The sequence below is a fragment of the Pongo pygmaeus genome, chromosome 6 (assembly GCF_028885625.2).
Source record: "Pongo pygmaeus isolate AG05252 chromosome 6, NHGRI_mPonPyg2-v2.0_pri, whole genome shotgun sequence".
In the NCBI taxonomy this organism is placed as follows: Eukaryota; Metazoa; Chordata; class Mammalia; order Primates; family Hominidae; genus Pongo; species Pongo pygmaeus.
Genome location: NC_072379.2, coordinates 24,727,222 through 24,749,205, shown reverse-complemented (window position 1 = coordinate 24,749,205; position 21,984 = coordinate 24,727,222). Strand labels below are relative to the sequence as shown.

The 21,984-nt window shown below is 41.2% G+C and overlaps 1 long non-coding RNA gene and 1 pseudogene across 2 annotated transcripts; one reads left to right on the top strand and one right to left on the bottom strand.

Annotated features, from left to right (window-relative positions):
• The first annotated feature begins 7,566 nt into the window (after nt 1-7,566).
• On the top strand, nt 7,567-21,803 carry LOC129041400 (uncharacterized). 2 transcript variants are annotated; one of them, XR_008503859.1, is made up of 3 exons: nt 7,567-8,576; nt 14,570-14,802; nt 21,579-21,803. It is a non-coding gene; the product is annotated as an uncharacterized LOC129041400 (long non-coding RNA). The 2 variants fall into 2 exon arrangements; XR_008503858.1 differs by lacking the exon at nt 21,579-21,803 and adding an exon at nt 18,270-18,587.
• LOC129041397 (glycerophosphocholine phosphodiesterase GPCPD1-like) lies at nt 15,494-17,417 on the bottom strand (annotated as a pseudogene).
• Nucleotides 21,804-21,984: the final 181 nt, after the last annotated feature.

Genomic DNA, 21,984 nt, shown 5'->3' with positions numbered 1-21,984 from the left:
CCTTCATGCCCTGAGCGAGGGAATATTTGATCGCACACTGGGCTGAGTGAAGCAAAAACAACAGCCTAGGCTGCAGCCTTTACAGGCAGGGCTTCTTCCTTGATCTGAGCCAGGCCAACTTCAGAGGATATTTGCATTTAACCTTGTGTATAATGTCATATGCATTTATAAATGATATATAATATTTATTCATACATTGAAATAATGACAATTATTTTAAAATTTAGGATTTTATGACCTTCCTTGCTGCGGATCCTTTGCAGTGATATGGTGTGACTTTCTGGCTCCACCCAAATCTAATCTCAAATTGTAATTCCCATCCGTGCGCAGTGGCTCAGGCCTGTAAACCCGGCACTTTGGGAGGCTGAGGCAGGCAGGTCACTAGTTCAGGAGTTCGAAATAGGCCTGGAAAATATGGTGAAACTCCGTCTCTACTAAAAATACAAAAATTATCCAGGCGTGGCAGCGCGCCTGTAGTCCCGGCTACTCGGGAGACTGATGCAGAATTGCTTGAACCCAGGGGTGGAGGTTGCAGTGAGCCAAGATGGCGCCATTGCACTCCAGCCTGGGTGACACAAAGAGACTTCGTCTGAAAGAAAAAAAAAATTGTAATTCCCATTTGTCAGGGCAGGCAGCAGGCAGGAGGTGATTGGATCATTGGTGTGGATTATCCTCATGCTGTTCTTGCAGTAGTAAGGGAGCTCTCAAGATACTTGACGGTTTAAAAATGTGGCACGTCCTCCCCGGTTTTCTCTCTTTTTCCACCATGTAAGATGTGCCTTGCTTTCCCTTCACCTTCTGTCATGGTCATGAATTTAAATTTCCCAAGGATTCTGCAGCCATGTAGGACTACGATTCAATTTACTTTTAAAAGAAAATTACGTAGTTTGAGGTATTTGTTTGTAGCAGTGTGAAAATGGACTAATACATGCGGGCAGCCTGAGATTTCAAAAGGGAGGCAATCCTCTGCAGTAAAATATGAGCCACAGGTAAATTTTGAATTTTCTAGTAGCCAAATATTAAAAAGTAAAAAGAAAAAGGTGGGGCCGGGAGCAGTGGCTCACGCCTGTAATCCCAGCACTTTGAGAGGCCGAGGTGGCGAACCACCTGAAGTCAGGAGTTCGAGACCAGCCTGGCTTACATGATGAAACCCCTGCTCTACCAAAAGTAGAAAAATTAGCTGGGCGTGGTGACAGGCATTTGTGATCCCAGCTACTAGGGAGGCTGAGAGAGGAGAATCACTTGAACCCAAGAGGCAGAGGTTGCAGTGAGCCGAGATCACACCACAGCACCCCAGCCTGGCAACAGAGCGACTCTGTCTCAAAATAAAAAAGAAAGAAACAGGTGGAATAACGGTAGAATTGATTGCAACAACTTAATCAGCCCAGTATATCCAAAATATTATTATTTTAATATGTGATTAGTATGTAATGGTTAATAAAGCATATACATTTTTGAAGCTAAATCTTTGAATGTAATCTTGTATTTTACCTTTCTAGCACATTGCAGTTCACACTAGCCACATTCCAGCACCCTGTAGCTATGTCAGAGGCGTCTGAAGCAGAGAAACTGCATCTGGAATAGGTGCTGGGTAAAATGGGGCTGAGACCTACAGGACTGCATTTCCATGAGGCCCGGCTTTCTAAGTCACAGGATAAATAGAAGATTGGCACAAGATCCATTTTACAAAGACCTTGCTGAGAAAACACTTTGCAGTAAAGAAGCCACAAAAATCCACCAAAACCAAGGTGGGAATGAAAGTGACCTCTGATTGTCCTCACGAATCATTACACACTAATTATAATGCATTAGCATGTGAAAGACATTCCCACCAGCGCGATGACAGTTAATGAATGCCATGGCAACATCAGAAAGTTACCTTACATGGTCTAAAAAGAAGAGAAACACTCAGTTCTGGGAATTGCCCACCCCTTTCTTGTAAAACTCATGAATAATCCACCCCTTAGTTAGCATATAATCAAGAAATAACTGTTAAGTATCCTTAGTTGAGCGGCCCAGTAGCCATTTTTTATTTCTCTACTTTCCTAATAAATTTGCTTTTGCTTTGCACTGCAGACTCATCCAAAATTCTTTCTTCTATCTTTTTTTTTTTTTTTTTTTGTCTTTGAGACAGCATCCTGCTCTGTCACCCAGGCTGGAGTGCAGTGGCGCCATCTTGGCTCACTACAACGTCTGCCTCCTGAGTTCAAGAGATTCTCCTGCCTCAGCCTCTGGAATAGCGGGGATTACAGGCATGCGCCACCATGCCCGGCTAATTTTTTTATTTTTAGTAGAGATGCGGTTTCACCATGTTGGCTAGGCTGGTCTCGAACTCCTGACCTCAAGTGATCCTCCCGCCTCTGCCTCCCAAATTACCAGGGTTACAGGCATAAGCCGGGGTTACAGGCATAGGGCTCTAAATTATTTCTTGTAGGAGATCCAAGAACCCAATCTTCGTTTCTGAATTGGGGCCATTTCTGGAAGCTTCTTTTCAGTGAATTACAAAAGGATGATACTAAGGAAACCTGCAACTCAAAGGAAATAGACTGAATTACCAATTGGCTAACTTTTTGTAAGTGGTGGCATACCCGTGTAAAGAATGGGATCAGGTTAGTAGCCCAATTTAGTGGAGTTAGAGTGTCTCCTAAGACAGATAAGATAAAAGGTCCCTTTTAATAAAAGGCAAGAACATTTGAAAGACTTGTGTTTGAGGTGCAACTTAGAAAGGTTAGAGTCTTTCCTAAGATTTAGGGGGTTAGAGGCCCCTCTCAGTAAAGTCCCTCTCAGCTAAGATTAGATTTGGCATTATGGAATATTAACCATTGCTGTCTTTGTGTTTGTTTGTTTTTTTGTTTGTTTTGAGACAGAGTCTCACTCTTGTTGCTGAGGCTGGAGTGCAGCGGTGAGATCTTGGCTCACTGCAACCTCCACCTCCCAGGTTCAAGCAATTCACCTTCCTCAGCTTCCCAAGTAGCTGGGATTACAGGCGCTGACCACCACACCTGGCTAATTTTTGTATTTTTAGTAGAGACAGGGTTTCACCATGTTGGCCAGGCTGGTCTCGAACTCCTGACCTCAGCTGACCCACCTGCCTCAGCCTCTCAAAGTGCTGGGATTACAGGCACGAACCGAACCAGGCCTTGTCTTTGTATTAATTTGCCTTGCATTTTTTGCTAATGGCTGTGGCTGACAGAATTAGGTGAGTACAGAATCATGGAACATGTGGAGATTTTTCCTCCCTAAAGTGGGAAACTTGAGAGCAGATGGGACTGCAAAAAAGATTCTTTCACAACCAACAAGCAGCCACCTAAACTTTTGATTCAGTGCAATGCTTGGGTCTTTCTCTGGCTTTCCTGAGCTCCTCACCTCTCCTGCCCTGCCATAGGCAATGTCTCTCTCAATCTCTCTCTCTCTCTTTCCTTTCCTATCTTTTCTGTTACTCTAGGCCACCATCTTGCGCAGAGATCACATGTTGAAACTTCTGGTCAGAAGTCCCTGAAACAGGCCAGGCATGGTGACTCATGCCTGTAATCTCAGCACTTTGGGAGGCCGAGGTGGGCAGATCACCTGAGGTCAGGAATTGAAGACCAGGCTGGCCAACATGACGAAACCTCGTCTCTACAAAAAATACAAAAATTAGCCCAGGTGGTGGCAGACGCTTGCAGTTTCAGCTACTCAGGAGGCTGAGGCAGGGAGAATTGCTTGAACCTGGGAGGCAGAGGTTGCAGTGAGCTGAGTTCATGCTACTGCACTCCAGCCTGGGAGACAGAGCAAGACTCCATCTCAAAAAAAGAAAATACCCCCAAAGAAACAAAAAAGAAGTCCCTGAAACAAACAACAACAACAACAACAAAATAATGGATGAAGTTTCCCTCTTGTTTTATGTTCTTGGGAGCTTGACCTTGTAGCCATGTGGCAGTATTTTCTCTTGGTTTCTACCATGCAGCATACAGAAATTTTGAAATTTATGTTATACTTAACTCTAAAAATGATCTTGAGCAGTTCAAAACCTTTGCAAGCTCAAAATCGGCTGCTGGAGGCTTCTTCTGGGAGACTCCAATGGCGACTGCTTCGTGCCGTAGCTCAGTAGCTGGGCTTTGCTGTCTCACAGTGGCAGCCCAGGTTCAGGGTTCAATTTCTCACTTAGGAAATGAGTCCTTTCTGATTTGATATCTGTGTGAACATTTGTTGATTCTCTTCCCCTCCACCAACCATCTTGGATTTTCCTTTCTCTGAGCTACCTTTGAAGATTCTAGATTTTGTAAAACTGCTTGCCACCTTTTTGAAAATATCTTGTACACTTGTCGTTAGCTTCATAACCTTAGTTAAAGCTTATTGGTTTCAGGAGATGGAGGTTGCAGTGAACCAAGTTTGGCCACTGCACTCCAGCCTGGGTGACAGAGGGAGACACTGTCTCAAAAAAAAAAAAAAAAAAAAAAAAGGCTCATTGGTTTCACTTGGGAGGTTATCGTAGTAAAGTTCAAAAGTCAGAAATATTGGCATTTTGGCATGGCTAAAGTCAAGTAGTAAGACAATTAAATAATTTTTTTAAAAAAGAGCATCATGGTTAAAAGTCAGCTTAATTGTATTATTTTTTGAGATGGAATGCAGTGGTGCAATCTTTGCTCACTACAACTCTGCCTCGGAAGACCGAGAAATTTTCCTGCCACGGCCTTCTGAGTAGCTAGGATTACAGGCATCCACCACTACACCTGGCTGATTTTTGAATTTTTTGTATTTTTACTAAATACTAAAAAAAATAGTGGAGTTTCACTATGTTGGTCAGGTTGGTCTTGAACACTGACCTCAGGTGATCCCCCTCCTCGGACTTCCAAAGTGCTATGATTACAGGCGTGAGCCACCACGCCTGGCCCTAAAGTTGACTTAATTAATTGTGGATATTCAAGCTCTAACAGCCTGGAACTCCTTTGAAAGAACAGAGGAGGTGCCACAATAGGCATTTTGGGTGCAACTCACAGGAAGTGTTGACTCTGGTCCTGAAGCTGGGGCGTGTGAGAGATTGTAAATTTGATCTCTGGACTTTTCACAGGTGTGATTGTGTCATATAGCTTCGCTCAGTATCTGACTGATTTTTCTCTTTTGCCTAGGCCCCGCCTACAGTTTAGATTGTGAAATATACTTAGGTTGAGCGCCTAGATAATGTGACTTTCCTGCTTGGGCTCTGCCCTCCCAGGGTATTGTGACATATCTCTGGGCCAATCACGTAGGTGATGTGACTCTCCCTTTCTCCCTGGGCCAGTCTACAGGGGTTACTGTGAGATATCTTTAGGACCATCACCTATGTTATGTGACTCTTTTTTGCCTTGAATCTGTTTGCAGGAGGAATGATTACATATCACTGGGCCCATCACCTAGGTGAGGTGACTGTCTTCTACCTGGAACATGTTTACAAGGTGGATTGTGACATATTGCTTTTCCTAGCACCCAGGAGATGTGACTTTTATTGCCAGGACCCTGCCCATAGTAAAAATATTGACATATCGCTGGCCCAGCACCTAGTTGATGTGACTCTCCCTCCTAGTCTTTTCCCACAGGTGGGATGGTCACACATTAGGCCCAGCTCACAGGTATAATGAAGACTCGCGTGTGTGAACCCAGCCAATAGAAGATATTTTAACTCTTCTAGCTAAGCTTAGAAAAACAAGTAAGGATCTGGGCCTTCTAAATGTAGAAAGATCACACAATATATCACACATGTATATTCTATAAAGTCTTTGAGTGATATAAAGAGTGTTAAAACAGAGTCCAGCACAGAGGTAAAATTGTGACTCTTATAGGCACACTTAGTTGACAATTAAAATTGTCTCCCTCACACATTGACAAAACTTATTGGTGAGGTCTTGACTCTCATATGAGGACACGATACACAGTTAGAATATTGACCATCCAATGTGGATCTGGCCAAAGGTCAGATGGTGAGTCATATGTGGACCCAGCTTACAGGCCCAGCGATGACTCTTATACCTGGACCCAGCCAGTAGGAGAGGTATTGACTTTCATAGCTGGGCTTAGGCCAAAAAATATAGTTCTGGGTTTTCTACTTTAAGAAAAATCACAGGTGATTGCCACACACATGCATGTTGTGTAAAGCCCTCAGATGGTACAGAGAGTGTCCTAATAAGACCCAGCACAACACTGAGGTTGTGACTATTGTATGCACACTCAGCTGACTGTTAAAATTGTCACCTTTATATAGGGAGAGAGCAAAATAGTTTCTGAATCTCACTGACAGATACAGTCCACAGTTGGATCATGTCTGCCACATGTGGATTGAGCCACAGGAGGGATGCTGACCAATTTCTGTAACCAGATCACAGGAGCAAAAATGACTCTCCTACCTGGAACCAAAAATAGGAAAGATGTTGACTCTCATGCTTGGGCTTAGGGCAATGGGCGTGATCCTACATTTGGGATTGTAACAAACGCCTGGGCAAGCACAAAGGTCTGAAATCAGATTGTGAGTCTCACATGTGCCATGTAAAACCCTCAGGTGGTACAGACAGTGTCATAACAGGGAGCAGCAAACAGGTGAGATTGTGACTCTCATATGCACACCTGGCTAACAGTAAGAATTGTCACCCTCCCCACCTGAACACAGCCTCCTTACAACGTCCTCAATCTCACACTCAGAGGCAGTCAAAGTTGGAATTATGACTCTCATATGTGAACGCAGTCCACAGGTAGCATGGTGATTCCCACACCAAGATTCAGCATCCCTGTGAGGCTGTGACTCTGCTACTGGGATACTGTAAGTGGGGTTCAGGCTCTCATGCACAGAGCCAGTCCACTGTTGAGGTTGTGAGTCAAATACTTAACCATATCTCGCAAGATATGTTGACTGTCATAAGTGAAGCCAGGACATTTGTGGGGTTTTAAATCTTATCTTTAAACCTTTCTGCAGGTGTAATTGTGACATATACATTTTCCCAGCCTCTGATTAATTTTACTCTAGTGCCTGGGCCCAGTGTACAGTTGAGATTTTCACATATACCTGGACCATGCGCTATATTTAGTTCCTCTTCTGCATGAGAGCTGTCCTCAGGGGAAATTGTGATGTATCTCTGGACCAATCATCAAAGGAAGTGACTCTCCTTTTCTGCCTGGGTCCTGCCCTTAGTTGGGATTGTGAAATATCACCGGACCTTTAACCCAAATGATATAACTCTTTTTTCTGGGTTCTAATTACAGAAGGCATTGTGAAATATCTCCAGGCCCATCACCTAGGTGATGTGACTCTTCTTTCCTGCCTGAACCCTGCCCCCAAGAGACATTGTGACATATCACTGGGCCCAGCTTCCAGGTGATGTAACAGTCCTGCCTTGGCCCTGCCCACAAGGGGCATTGTGACATATTGCTGAGCCCAGTAACTAGGTGATATGACCCTCCTGAATTGCCCCTGCACTCAGGGGAGATTTTTGATCCTGCCCAAAGTGGCAATTGTGACATATCTTTGGCCATCACCCAGGTGATGCAACCCTTGTGCCTGGTCTCTCTCCACAGTTGGTATTAGGAAATACACAAGGGCACAGCTTACAGGTGGAATGATGACTCATACCTGAAGATATTTTGACCCCTGTAGTCTTGGGGCAAAAACTAAGGTCCTGTATCTTCAACTTGTAGGATGGTCACGGAATATCACAACTTGCATGCACATTGTATGAAGCCCTCAAGTGCTACAAAGAGTGCCAAAATATAGCCCAGCTAAAACTGTGGTCAAACTATGGCTGTTGTACACAAACTCAAATAAAAGTAAGGATTATCAGCCTTCCACATTAACAGAACCCACTGTTGAGGTTCTGAATCGCACACCAAGAGGCAATCAAGTTGGAATTGTGAATCTCATGCATCAATCCAATCGACAGATGAGATGATAACACCAAGTCCAGGATTTAGAACACCTGGGGGCTCTGACTCCCCTATCAAAACAGTCTGTTGGTGATATTTGGGCTCTTGTGCATTGATTTAGTCCACTGTTGTGACTGACTTCCATACTTGAACTCAACCCACAAGAGGTGTTGACTCTTATACCTTTAGCAGGAAAATGTCCAGGATTGTAAATGTCTGCTATTGACTGGGTCCAGGTATGAGTTTTATTGCTGTTTCTGTGAGCTGGGTTCAAAAATGAGTCACTGTCTCACCTGTAGCTGTATCTATATATGACAGTCACAATTCCAAGTCTGGATTGCATTTGCATGTGAGATTTAGGACCTCACCAGTGAGAACTAGCTATGTGTGAGGGTGACAATTCTATCAGATGGATGTGCATATGAGAGTCACAATCTCATCTTTGTTCTGGGTCCTGTTATGACACTGTATCATTTGAGGGCTTTATACAATATACCTTGGTATCATAATACACTATGACCTTTATTTAAGTAGGAGACCCAGGACCTTATCTGTTGCCCTAAGCCTAGATATCAGAGTCAAAATCTGTTCTCTTAGCTGGATCCAGGTATGAGAGTCATCATCTCACCTGTGAGCTGCGACCATGTATATGTCGCAATTTCACCTGTCAGCAGGAACCAGACATGAGAGTCCTATCACCTGGGTGCTGGGTAAGTGATATGCCACAATTCTTACTTGGGCAGGGTCCAGGCAACAGAGGAGAGACACATCACCTATATGACTGGCCCAGCAATGAGTGAAAATCCTCTCTCAGTAAAGGGCCTATTTAGGAGAGTCATATCACCTAGCGGCTTGGCCAAGCAACATATCACAATGCCCCCTTTGCACAGGGCCAAGACAGGACAGTTACATCACCAGGGAGCTGGGTCCAGCTACATGTCACAATTCCTTCTGTGGAAAGTGCCCAGGCAGAAGAGCAGAGTCACATCACCTAGGCGATGGGCCCAGAGAGATGCCACAATGCCATTTGTGGGCTGGGCTCTGAGAGAAGAATAACATCACCCGGTGCTGGGCCCAGCAATATGTTGTGATCCCAACTAGAAAAAGGTTCCAGACAAGAAAGGAGAATCACATCATCATGTTGATAAGCCAAGAGATATTTACAATCCCCCCTGTGCACATGTCCCAGGCAGAAGACTTGAATTACCTTTTTACTTAGACCAGCAATGTCACAATGCTTCTTCAGGGCAGAGCACAAACAAGACAGGACAATCACATCATTAACTGCTAGGCTTAGTGATATGTCATAACTTTACCTGTGGGCAGGGTCCAGGCAAGAGAAGATTTACTTCACCTAGGTGCTCAGTAAAGAGATATATTACAATACCTTTGAGGGAAGTAGCCAGGCAATATAGTCACATCACCTCGGTACTTGGCCCAGGTATAACTCACAAGATATCTGTGTGTTGAGCCCAGAAGGACAATAAAATTACTAAGTTTCTAGGTAGAAGTGCATGTCACAATTAAACTTGCAGGCAGGCCCAGGAATGAGACTCCCAATTCCACACATTTCCCCATTCCAGGTGTAAGAGCCAACCATTCCTGAGACTTAGGTCCAAGCGCATGAGTCACAATCTCAACAGTGGATTGCATCCTCCCATGAGAGCCCCAATTTCTTCTCCAAGCTGTGTTCCAGTAGGGGAGTCACAACCTCAGTGCTGTGCTGAATCCTGGTTGGAGAGTCCCCACTTCACCTGTGGACTGGATCCGTATATGAGAGTCACAATTCCAACTCTTGACTGCCCCTGGGTGTGATTCAGAACCTCAATTGTGACTTGTGTACCCTTGGGCATGTGACAATTTCTACTTTTGGCTGTGTGTTCATACAGGACTCTCAATCTCACCTGTGTTCTGGGCCGTTATGAGACTTTCTGTACCACCCACGGGGTTTATTTAATATGCATGGGTGTCATAATCATCTGTGATATTCATACAAGTAGAAGACACAGGACCTTACCCATGGCCCTAGTCCTATCTATGAGAGTCAAAATCTCTCTCTTTGGCTGGGCTTATGTGTAAGAGTTATCACAATGTCTGTAAGCTGACTCAAAGTATATGTCACCATCTCAACTGTGGGGATGCACAGGCAGGTGCAGTGAGAGTTGAGATGGGAGGAGGATTGTGATGTCCTCTGTCAGAATGTAATTGTTATTGTTTTGGGGTTGTTTTTAGATATTGTCAAATAAAATCAATTTAGATGTAGGTAAGAAGTAACTTTATTCTAAAGTAATGTTGTGGCTGGGCACGGTGTCCCACGCCTGTAATCTTAAGCACTTCGGGAGGCCAAGGCAGGTGGATCACTTGAGGTCAGGAGTTCAAGACCAGCCTGGTCAACATTGTGAAACCCTGTCTCTACTAAGAATACAAAAATCAGCTGGGTATGGTGGCGGGTACCTGTAATACCAGCTACTCGGGAGGCGGAGGCAGGAGTATCGCTTGAACCTGGGAGGCGGAAGTTGCAGTGAGCCAATATCACACCACTGCACTCCAGCCTAGGTAACAGAGTGAGACTCTGTCTCAAATAAAATTAATAAATAAAGTAGTGTTGCAATGGGGGAAGCACCAAATATAATATCTGCAAACGTCTCAAAAGTTAAGCTGAAAAGGGCTGTCATTCATATGGAGGAGCAAGCAAGATTAGAAAGAAGGTGGGAGAGGAGGGCAGAATGGAGGGTGGCAAAATCAACGCAAGATTAAAGAATGTTGCACCCTGAAGTCAGCCTGTTCTTGGTAGAGACATCAAGAGGGGTTGTATGTTTGCTCAGACTGGAGGTGGGGCAGAGTCCAGGGGTCTGGGGGAAAGAGAGAAACTTAAGCAAAGTTTGCTTAGCAAGTATTTTATTCTGAATCCTGAAGACAAAATTATTTAATTGTGTGTGAAGAACAATGGGAATGTGGAGTCTGTGAATCTGTGATATCTAAAAGCGGGCATATCATCATCTCAGTCATAATGGTAAGGATCTTTCTTTGCAGTAAGCTGTTCTTACAGAACACAAAGCATTAGGGAGTTTTCTTAATTGTAACCATTTACCAGGACTCACTACCCACCCCGTCTTTCTCTCCCACTTTTCTGTGCTCTATACATTTTTTTCCAATTGTCATTTCCTGAATTGTATTCTTTATAGTAACCTGGTAAACATAGGTAGAGTGTTTTGCCAAGTTCTGTGAGTAGTTTTATCAAATTATTAAACTTCAGGGAGAAATTTAAGAAAGCCCATGATTTATAGATACCTGCTTAGAGGTATAGATGGGCCCCTGGTGCTTGTCCCTGACATGTGCACTGGGGACTATATTGAGGAATTGAGTCCTGAAGTGGTCGGGTCATGGTGACTCTGGATTCTGTCAGAATTGAGTTGTTGAACATCCAGTTGGTGTTGAAGAGTTGGCTGGTGTTCAACAAATGCCGCATATTTGGTGTGAGAACAAAGACATCACAGTAGCCTTGGCTGGAGTGAGACTGTGGGTCTTTTGGGGAATGGATACTCTATTCTTCTGCACACAAGCTGTTGCACTGTGAATTGTCCTGTGATTCCAGGTCTCATCCAGGTTCAAAGGAAACTGAGAACTCAAAGGAAAGCAACTCTGAGGACAGGCTCCTCTCCCCACACTGCTGCTAGAAAGTGATTTCTGCACGCTCACACCCATGCACACTGGGCAGTGATGTAGCCACACTCCTCCCATGGCAAGGCTTCACCCTCAGAAATTGTGCTGAGAGAACTTCTCCTTCTAGAGTTTTCCTCCAATAGGCTACGTAAGTGCCGAGAGGACTCATGGCTTATTTTTATGCCCAGGTCTTGAATCTGCACCAGTGACCCATTTTCTCCACTAGCTTAGGCTTCTGGGTCATCCCTCCCTCCCATCTGCCTACATGCACACATTTATAAGTCAGAGCTACCTGTCTGGACCAGTATCTGCAGCACTAACCAGTCTTTTCACCAACTGGGTACTGTTCCCCACCCATAGGTTTTTTTCTCCTCTCCTCTCCTCTTCTGTCCTCTCCTCTCCTCTCCTCCCCTCCCCTCCCCCTCCTCTCTCTCTCTTTCTTTCTTTCTTTTTCTTTCCTTTCTTTCCTTCCCTCCCTCCCTCCTTCCTTCCTTCTTTCTTTCTTTCTTTTTATTTTTTTGAGACTGAGTTTTGCTGTTTTCACCCAGGATGGAGGCAGTGGCGGGATCTCAGCTCACTGCAGCCTCCGTCTCCCAAGTTTAAAAGATCCTCTTGCATCAGCCTCCCGATTAGCTGGGATTACAGGCGCCACCACCATGCTCGGCTCATTTTTGTATTTTTAGTAGAGATGAGACTTCACCATGCTGGCTAAGCTGGTCTCGAACTCTTGACCTCAGGTGATCCACCCGCCTCGGCCTCCACAAAGTGCTGGGATTACAGGAATGAGCCACCGCACCCAGCCCCCGTAGGTTTATTTATAGCACCTTCTCTTATTCTGCCTTCTTCTTTTCCACAAACGCTCTTTCACAAACACAAGGCCACACCTCTGGTGCCTAAATACAAACCCTACTGGAAATCATATGTCCACAAGTTCAGGATAAATTTTTTGGACCTGCTTATTGTAAGCATAAATACAAAATAAAGATAAGGCAATCATTCAACTAAAAAATAAAAATGGGAATTTACACTTCTTTTTTTTTCTTAAAATGTTAAATACCTTTTACATGTAAATTCTTTCTCTGCTTTTTATCTTTTTTCTTGTCTTTTCAATATCTATGAAATCTATTTCTGCTCTAATTTTTATTATTTTTTCTTTCATTTATTTTTATTATTTATTTATTTATTTTGAGACGGAGTTTTGCTTTTGACACCCAGGCTGGAGTGCAGTGGTGCAAACTCGGCTCACGGCCACCTCTGCCTCCTGGGTTCAAGTGATGCTTCTGCCTCAGCCTCCTGAGTAGCTGGAATTACAGGCGCCTGCCACCACACCTGGCTAATTTTTGCATTTTTAGTGGAGACGGGGTTTCACCATGTTGCTAGGCTGGTCTCGAACTCCTGACTTCAGGTGATCTGCCCACCTCAGCCTCCCAAAGTGCTGGGATTACAGGCATGAGCCACTGAGCCCGGCCTGTTATTTTCCTTACATTGCTAACATTGGGATTATTTATTTGTTCTTTTTCAAGTATTTTGTGAATTAAAGTTATGTTTTCTAGTTGACATCTTTTCCTTTCTCTTAATATAGAAATATAGCACTATAAACTTCTGATTTAGAACTGTTTTGTGGGGTTTTTTTTTGTATCCCAGGAGCTATTGTATGTTGTTTCTATTTTCTTTTTTCTCATTATACTTTCTGATTTCCCTTTGCTTTTTCTCTTTGACCCATTCGTTGTCCAGGAACATGTTGTTTACTGCCCACATATTTGTGAGTTTTAAAATTTTTCTTTGGCTATTGATTTCTAGTTTTATTAAATTGTAAATTTAAAAATTGATATGGCTGGGCGCAGTGACTCCTGCCTGTAATCCCAGCACTTTGGGAGGCCTAGGCAGTTGGATTACCTGAGGTCAGGAGATTGAGACCAGACTGACCAACATAGTGAAGCCCCGTCTTTACTAAAAATACAAAATTAGCTAGGCATGGTGTTGCATGCCTGTAATCTCAGCTACTTGGGAGGCTGAGGCAGGAGAATTGCTTGAACCCGGGAGGCGGAGGTTGTAGTGAGCTCAGATCATAACATTGCACTCCGGCCTGGTTGACAGAGCGAGACTCCATCTCAAAAACAAAAAACAAAAAAAAGTTGCTGTAATTTTAATCTTTTTAAATTTGAATAGAGTTTGTTTTTTTTGTTGGCCCAACATATGCTCTATCATGGATAATGTTCCATTTGTGCTTGATAAGAATACGTATTCTCATACTGCTACTTGAAATAGTCTACATATGTCCGGGATTTGCAGTGTTCCTCAGCACTATCCAAGCACATTGTTTTCTTTCTAGCTTTCTGTCTGAATAATCTATTGTTTTCAGTAGAGTAACAAAGTCCTCTATTATTGTCATATTTGTTTTTTCTAAAGTTCTGTTTATATATGTTTATATATTTATGTCCTCTAATATTGGGTGCATATATTTTTTAATTGTTATATCCTCTTGAAAAATTATCCTCTTTTTCATTTTGTAATAAAAAAACTGTATTATTTTATTTAATATTCATTCTTAAGTTAACACAATCTGCTTCTAATCCAAGAAATCCTAGTATAATCTGAAACACATGCATATACATTTAGTAAGACCTTCTACATTTCTAAATAAATTACATGCATGATATACAATAAAGAGTACTAATATGAGAATTCAGGACATTTATTTTTCTGCATGGAAATTTAACTACTGTTCCAGACACACATATACAAAACAAACCCACAAAGCAACAGTGTGTAATAGGTAGTGAGAGACACACAAAATAGGCATATTTAAAATGCCTACAGCCTTTTTTTATTTTTTAGGTAACAAAATATATCCAGTCCTTGACATCTTCTCATACTCACCTAGCACCACGGATGCAAGGACCTAACAGTAACATGTACAATCTCGTGCTTAACACTTAAAGCATGCACTGAATTGAACTTATATGTTGTGATCTATTCAACTAAGTATGCAACACATACTTTTTCTTACTAATATTTTATACATTAAATTACCCTGCAGCATCTTGAAATTTTAACATCGATGTAAAACAACTTTTGAAAGATTTATGAAACAAGTTTCAAGGTTCACCTTCAGGCTGGTTTGGTTAAGTGGAAAAATGGCAGCAGCCTCAAGGTTCACACTGAAAGAAAATGCTGTTATGTGCATGTCAACCCATGTAAAAAATACCTGTATGCAAGATGGCACGAAGACTTGTGCAGTTGGAATCACCAGTGCAAATGCATGCATTTGAGGTACTTATTTTTTCAATGGTTAGATATAATTATGCATAGTCATTTTCCTCAAGTGCTAAAGATTTCAGACCTGATCAAATGAAAAGCTATCAGTGTAAATATGAGCTATTTATATATTTAATTTCAAAGTGCTATGCTTTTAATGAACATTTAACATTATAGATTTATATATTTAGTTTAAAATATTCATATTACCAACCAATAAGTTTTCTCACTATAAAGAGACTGACTGGCAATTACACCTGGCTAAGTAATTTAAATAGCATACTTGCAAGAACTGTAGTGAAAGAGTTAAATACTTCATGATTGCTTCGTTGAACTGAGAAGCCCAAAAGGCATAGATCAATGATGCTCAATGATGAAAAATGAATACCCCCAAAATGACCTCTGTGCAATAAAAACTAAGTATTCTCCACGTTATCAATGCCATTGGCACCCACATGGGTATCAGGCTCCTCATACAAAGATGAGGGAACAAAGTGGCTAATAGCGGGACACAAACAGCCCTTATGCTCTGGCAATTCTTGCTTCAGGCATTCCAATTGGTTGTTCTGGCATCCAATCATATATCCTATCATAAAATAGACCATTAACTCCAAGTTCCTTCAATTTTCTTCTGTTTTCAGGATCACTGCTGTCATCACCCCAGCAGAATATGACTAGTCCCTTAGCTTTTGCCTCTTGAATATAAGATGGGTTTCTGACCAAGTCTTCAGTATGTGCATTTATCTCCAGTAGATTTTCTTTTCTTTTCTTTCTTCTTTTTTTTTTCAACAAAGTTTCGCTCTTGTTGCCCAGACTGGAGCGCAATGGTGTGATCTCGACTCACTGCAACCTCCACCCCCTGGATTCAAGCGATTCTCCTGCCTTAGCCTGCTGAGTAGCTGGGATTACAGGCGCCCACCACCATGCCCAGCTAAGTTTTGCATATTTAGTAGAGATGGGGTTTCACCATGTTGACTAAGCTAGTCTTGAACTTCTGACCTTAGGTGATCCACCCTCCTCAGCCTCCCAAAGTGCTGGGATTACAGGAGTGAGCCACCGCACCCAGCCTATCCCTAGTAGATTTTCAAACTGTGCAAAGCTCATTGCAATGGGGGTTGTCGGAGATCTGAGGTCCATGAGCTCAGGATAAATCTCAGATTTTCCTTGAATTAAAAATAATATGGGATATTTGTTCTGCTTTTGCCGAACCATTGTGCAAATATCTGCATCAAATGAAGAAAACACTATTCTCTCTTCCCAGAATTTTCTAAAACAGTTTTTAAATTTATATCCAAAAAGATTCATGTCAAAATATGTTACCATTCCACATTCCATCCCTTTGTTGGCAGATCCATTTTATTTCACTGTTAAACCCTACATCTTCTGGCAAACACTCTAAAACCATCTTACCAGAAGGAAATGGCTGATTTTCTGAAAAGGAATTTTCCTCCTGGACCACAGATTATTTCCGATCCTTAGATTTCAGTGCAGTCACATGAGTGAGCTTTAACAACTGGAGATGGTCAAATGTTAATTTTTTTACTGGAATTTCAAATAATTCAACTGGATCAGGATCAAATTTCTTTTTCATAGTCAAACAACAGGTAAGATCATAATATACCACGGGCACAAATTCCTTTGAAAGGTGTACATCAAATTCTACAAAGGCTGCACCATGACTATCAGCATTTCTTAAAGAAGCAATAGTATTTTCCTTAGCCAGCTGGGTAGTTGTAGCGTTTCCTGCACCTCGATGGCCAACATCCAATGGTATTCTTGGCTTCCAATACTTGGAAAATGAAGATTTCATGTCACAACTGTATCCTGGCAATGGCTTAATAATTATATAGTCAACTCTCACTTTGCCTATTGTTTTCCTGGAATTTCTGCTTATGATGGGAAGAGTAAGAATTCCAGCACTCTTTCCACTCTCAGCAATGGTGGATGATAAGAGACAAGCTGTATCCACACGTCCATGGAGAGCATCACCTTGAACTACATGCTCACTGAGATTTTCTTCAAAAAAATCAAAGATTAGTTCCAGGTTATCTGGTCCCATTGTCCGTATGCTGTACTCTGTCCAATGATCAGACTGTAAGCCATAACCACACTCCAGCTGTGAATGCCTGCACTTGAACTCATTGTCACTTATTAAGGAGATCTCCATGCTATTGGATATTTTGTGAAGTACAGTGGGAGATACCCTATCATCGTCATCTTCCTCCAGGCCCTCTAGTGTCAGCTTCACCCTAAATCTAGATTTTTAAATTTTTTTCTTGGTTATTGGCACAGGAGGTTTTTCAGAACAATGCAAACGTAATCTTGTTTCAATCTGACATGCCAACCATCCAGAATCCAGAGTTTCAACACCACTGTGGATTCCAAATTGTCCATCGTCAATAACAATTTCGCTTTCTGACGGGGTTATTGATCGTGGTTGTAGATGAATCTCCCACTTGTGAACTATCACTTGACATGGACCACCGATAGTCTTTGGTTCTAAAAAGTACCCTTTGAAGTAGCGATGCTGAACTTATACTCCTCCACTGAGTACAATGGTTGCTTTCCATAACATGCTGGCTCTGCTAAGACAGGTTTTAGGGCATTGTCCTCATTCTGATACAATCTTAGCTCCTTCCACCTGTCTCATTCTCTGGAAGAAGAGACAGCATTTTGAGGATTCCAGTTTCCCAAAAGCATCACAGCTTCCACATATTGCAAAAACTTCTGGTAAAAGAGTTCCTCTTATTTCAAAGGTAACCTGAGAAGGTGTCATTCTGATGGGTTTATTTTATGACGTCGTGCTGCCAGGTTCGCTAGTCCACAGGTCCGCATCGCTGCCGCCCTGCCCGAGAGCGAGGACCGCGGGCAGAGGTACCGGACACCCGCTGTCGGTGCCTCGCCAGCGCTCCCCAGGGCGGCCAGTCGCAGCGCCAAGCGACAGGAAGCGGCTACGCTCAAACCAGTTTCAGCTGCTCCAGACCAAACTGCCAGGCCACCCCGCGGGGCGGGGCCGGAGGGCCAAATTATCCTCTTTTTATTGTAGAGTGATCTTTGTCTCTTGGGACAGATTTTTTTCTAGAAGTCTGTTTTTTCTGATATAAATATAGCCACTCTTACACTCTTTCAATTATTGGTATGGGTTTTTAAAATTCTTTAACCATTAACCTATGTGTGCCCTTAAATCTAAAATAAGTCACCTGGGTGAAGCATACTGTTGATTCTTAAAATCTATTTAGAGATTCTGTGAATCTTTTCATTTTCTGCTTTAATAACAGAATATTCTAGAGTTGGTATTTTATAAAGAATAGAAGTGTACTTAGCTCACAATTTTAGATTATGGAAGTCCAAGATCATCCCATTGATATCTGATGAGAATCATATTTCCACATCACAAAATGGCCAAAGGCATAAGAATGACAGAAGGTGTACACCAGAGAGCTTACTCTTTATTTATTTATTTATTTTTTTTTTTGAGACAGAGTTTCGCCCTTGCCCAGGCTGGAGTGCAGTGGCACGATCTCGGCTTACTACAACGTCTGCCGCCCGGATTCAAGCGATTCTCCTGACTTGCCCTCCCAAGTAGCTGGAAATACAGCCACGTGCCACCACGCCCCCCAGCTAATTTTTTTTTGTATTTTTAGTAGACACAGTGTTTCCCCATGTTGGCCAGGCTAGTCTTGAACGACTGACCTCAGGTGATCCACCCACCTCAGCCTCCCAAAGTGTTGAGATTACAGGCGTGAGCAACCACACCTGGCCAGAGCTTACTTTATAATAAACCCACTTTCCTGCCAACTAACCCACTCTGGAAATAATGACATTAATTCATTCATGAGAGTAGATCCCTCATAACCTAATATCTTGTTGAAGGTCTAACTGTATAATTTTATAACAATGGCAGTTAAATTTCAACATGAATTTTGAAGGGGACATTCAAATCATAGCAGTGCATTTTTATAATTATTTGATATTTAAAAATTGTTGATAGGTAAGAAGTTACTACTGCCATTTTGTTAATTGTTGTCTGACCGTTTACTATTACACTTTAGTATTTTTGCCATTACTTTTAATGGCAAAAACCACCATTACTTTTGCGCCAACCTAATAATGTCTTTTTTTTTATTCATGCTGTCTTCTCTTGTGTTTTGTCGAATTTTTTTTTTTTTTTTGCTTTTGTTGTTGTTGTATGCTTTGATTCCTTTTTCTTTTTCTTTTCTTTTTTTTTTTTTTTTTTTGAGACAGAGTCTCGCTCTGTTGCCCAGGCTGGAGTGCAGTGGTGCGATCTCGGCTCACTGCAAGCGCCGCCTCCCGGGTTCATGACATTCTCCTGCCTCAGCTTCCCAAGTAGCTGGAACTACAGGCGCCCGCCGCCACGCCCTGCTAAATTTTTTTGTGTTTTTAGTAGAGATGGGGTTTCACCATGTTAGCCACAATGGTCTCGATCTCCTGACCTTGTGATCCACCCGCCTCGGCCTCCCAAAGTGCTAGGATTACAGGCGTGAGCCACCACGCCTGGCCTTTTTTTGTTTTGTTTTGTTTTGTTTTTTGAGTTGTTGCCCAGGCTGGAGTACAATGGTGTGATTTTGGCTCACCGCAATCTTTGCCTCTTGTGCTCAAGCGATTCTCCTGCTTCAGCCTCCCGTGTGGCTGGAATTACAGGCCTGTGCCACCATGCATGGCTAATGTGGTGGCTAATTTTGTATTTTTAGTAGAGATGGGGTTTCTCCATGTTTGTCAGGCTGGTCTTGAACTCCCGATCTCAGGTGATCTGCCCGCCTCAGCTTCCCCAAGTGTTGGGATTACAGGCGTGAGGCACAACTCCCAGCCTCTTGATTCCTTTTTCTTTTGTGTATATACTACAAATTTTCTTTTAATTACCAAGAGGCTTACATAAATCATCTCATAACAGTCTAGCTTAAGATAATAACAATTGAGCCTCTATGTATAGAGACTCAACAATTTTACTCTCTTCAATACATGATTTATATCACACTTTACATTTTTATACTGTGTATCTAATAACAAATTATTTCAATTATATGTATTTTTAATACTTTTGTCTTGTAGCTTTTATCCCTGAGTTAAAAGCAATTCATCCACCACCATTACAGACTAGTATTTTACTCATTTTTCTCCATCTATAACTAAATAATGATATAATTTAATACCAATATTTAATGTATAATCTCACAGTATTATAAAAATTATATTTTTGTTTTGCGATATTATTTTCTTGTTCATATGGCTGTATTATAGATCTTATATTTTGTGTAATAGCACCAATATATTCATAACATTACCTAGTATCTTTTAAGTACTTATTAATTAAAAGGTTCCATTTTCATTAGTCTTTTATTAATTCTTATAATGCATTTTTTTGTGAAATTTTACTGCTATACATTGCATGCCAATAATTAAAAATGCCAAAGTTCAGTCACATTTGAAAACTTAGTTATTTAAATAATTATTTTTCTGATACATCTATGCTAATATTCAGTATTTTGTAGGTCAACATGTTTCATTTTTTAACTCCATTTTACTGCATTTTTTTAATGTAGGTTTCCTTTGATTAATAAATTGTATTTTTGTTTTTAACATTATATTTATGATTTGGATGGTAATTTTTCACTCTGTATTATTTATAAAAATGTGGTGTTTAATTAAAACATAAATTGCTAGGTTTCACTTGGGGCAAATTTAAAGAAACAAGTATAAGTCAGACATTTCTTTCTTTTTTTTTTTTTTGAGATGGAGTCTCACTCTGTCATGCCCAGGCTTCCTGGGTTCAAGCAATTCTCCTGCCTCAGCCTCCCGAGTAGCTAGGACTACAGGGTGCACCACCATGCCTGGCTAATTTTTGTATTTATAGTAGAGACAGTGTTTCACCATGCTGGCCAGGCTGGTCTCGAACTCCTGACCTCGTGATCCACCTGCCTCAGTCTCCCAAAGTGCTGAGATTACAGGCGTGAGCCACCACGCCTGGCCCCATAAGTCAGACATTTCTATTGCCTATAAAAGTTACTTATGTGATATTTGCCTGTATAAATATTGCCCCATTTTATTAATTATCTTGTTTATTTCTTTTCTCAGGTGGTTGTGTTTCATTGCCTAGATGAGTAGTAAAAAAGGCAGTCTAAAATTACCATCTATTTATTGTTTGAATATATGTTATTGTGTGAGAAAAACACTTGTTATTTGAAGTAATTTTTGAAAAATGTAACTATGTTTTGATACATATAAATATTTGTGATTAAAAACATAAAATTACTATCTTAAACTTTTAAAGTTGTACATTTCAACTATATGTTTAGTACTTTTAAGTATATTTACATTTTTTGAAAGAGATCTCTAGATCAATTTTATCTTTAAAAAGTACAATTTAATGTCCAATAAACTGTCTTCTCTTTCTCTTTTTTGCTTCTGAAGAACATCATTTTACTTTCTGTTTTGTCTGTCTCTTTTTAACTATTTTATTTTAGTTAACATATTTTTTTCCCACATCTTTAATTTTTACAAATAAGTTATTCTCCTCTCAGTTCAGATTCATCAGGAAATTGAATCATACCCAGAAGAATTAAAACTGAAAGACTAATATGTTTGTTAAAGCAATGCGGATTGTCATACTAATAAACCCTAAAATTTCAAAGGCTTAGCAAAATAATGCATTTTCTGCTTACACAGCCATCCCCTTTGGTTGATTTCTGGTTAAGAAAACTTCTTTGTGATCATTTGGAGATTAGCTTTGTAAAAATTTTCTAACTGCATTTTCCCCTTCCTTCACCCAACAGATGAAAAAAGATGCAAAGAAGACACATTTGCTTTTTATCCACACATCACTTCCAGTCACTATGCTGAGCAAAGTCAATGTGAGCAGAGCTCAGAATAGCAGTTTTCTGGAAGGACAGCCACTTTTGAGCAAAAAATGACACAATAAAAGTATAAATATTTAATAGTAAGCTAATATATTTTCAGCAAATTAAGCATATGCATGAATAAAATTATTGTGGTATAATATTCATTTTGTTGATTCCTATTGCGCTCAGGTAATATCGGATAAAAAACAGCAAATATAGAGCAAAAAAAGTTATTTGAAATGGAAATATTGTGAATAAAGTTATTCTGTCAATTAAAGTAAAAATATTTTTATCTCATACTAATCGTCTTACCTAAAGTTGTACAATATCAAATGCTACT